The following is a 1,687-nucleotide window of genomic DNA, read 5'->3' on the forward strand; positions in this document are numbered from 1 at the left end:
CCCGACACAATCCGTTGATTGACTGGGTCTCGAGCAGTATAACTTTCCGGACGTCTGTGCAATCCAGTCCAACCACCCTGAGCTCTCCTCCTGTAGTTGTGGACCCAGTCCCAATGCAAGGGAATCCGGCCTCTGACCCACAGTGTGTCAGGGCACACCTGCCTGACCCAGCCCCAGCTGACCTGGTCCCCCGTCACCCACCTGACCTGGTCCCCTGCTACCCACTCCTTCCCTACTTCCTCCTCCCTTTTCTCTTCCTCTCTTTCTTTCTCCTTTCTCTTTTCTTTCTTCCTTACTTATTACATGGACAACTTCCCTTCTATCAGTGTACCATTGGCCCAGCTGCAGTACGACATGCCTGGACCTGCCGGGTGGCCTCCCACACACTGGGCACTCCTGGGATCTCTTGTGGAGATACCCGGATGGACATGGCTGTGTACGTAGATGATGTGGCCTTAACCACATGTATATAAACACAGCCTAAGTGGGAACTGAGAAGCAACCTTCTTCTCACACTTCCCACTTTAGGCCAGTAGCTTACATTCCCCTTGTTAATAATAATAACACACTTCCCACTTTAGCCTAAGTGGCCAGGGACCCTTGTCTGCTTTGGGCCTGTTATTATGCATGCCTGCGTCACACCCTACCAGGCCCTCAGCCCCAGGCGATATACCCAGACGCTCTCAACCCTGGGTCAGTCCCTGACACAGTGTGCATCCGTCCGTCAGGCAATCACCATCAAGATTGTCAGTCCAGCTGTGTTCGCCCAGGCCGCCTGACTCAATGGATCCGTCACTTTCTGCCTGGAAAATCTGTACACTATAGCAGAGTTGTGCTCAACATCCATCCCATCTGACCCTGTCGACCTCTCAACTGTTCCTAAGGCTTATCACGAGTTTGCAGATGTCTTCAGTAAGAGTAAAGCCAATACTCTTGCACTGCACTGTGAACATGACCTGAAGATTGAGTTGGAGGAAGGCACCCATCCTCCCCTTGGCACCCTGTATTCCCTGTCCCAGTCTGAGCTTGAGGTTCTCTGTACATTCCTTGACGAGCATTTGGCCTCCGGTTTCATCCATCCTTCATCTTCAACCCATGCCACACCAGTGCTCTTTGTCTGCAAGAAAGATGGTTCACTACGTCTTTGTGTGGATTTCAGGGGCCTCACAAAGAAAGATAGGTATCTGCTGCTGCATATCTCTGACCTCCTAGACGTTCCTAGCCATGCGATGGTCTACACCAAGCTCGACCTCTGCCATGCATACCATCTGGTGCAGATAGCAGCGGGTGATGAGTGGAAGACTGTGAGGTCTCAGTGGGTAGCTCAGCACACAGAGCCATAAGTGATACAAAGATGTGTATTTTATGGTGTGTGTAAGCAGTTAACGGAAGTTACCGCTTACCCACATTGTAACGGGTCAATCGCCTTGACTCGAGACAGAGAAGAGGGGGAGGGTTGTAGTGTGCATGGGTGTGGTTCATGGGGCCGGGTTTTGGTCCGTGGGCACTACTGAGTCTGCAAAAACCTCAAACAGACACTTACCTACATCTCTCTTGGATGTCAAGGCTGAGTATTATGGCAAGAGGGGTCTTAGACGTAAGAAACTAGCTCAAGGGGGGCGTTAGGGTCGTGGATGGCGTCTTTGCCACTTGGATGTAACTTCTGCTTTGTCCTTCACGGGTCTAT

The sequence above is a fragment of the Cantharellus anzutake genome, assembly GCF_015039405.1.
Source record: "Cantharellus anzutake strain C23 chromosome Unknown EI90scaffold_30, whole genome shotgun sequence".
Lineage (NCBI taxonomy): Eukaryota > Fungi > Basidiomycota > Agaricomycetes > Cantharellales > Hydnaceae > Cantharellus > Cantharellus anzutake.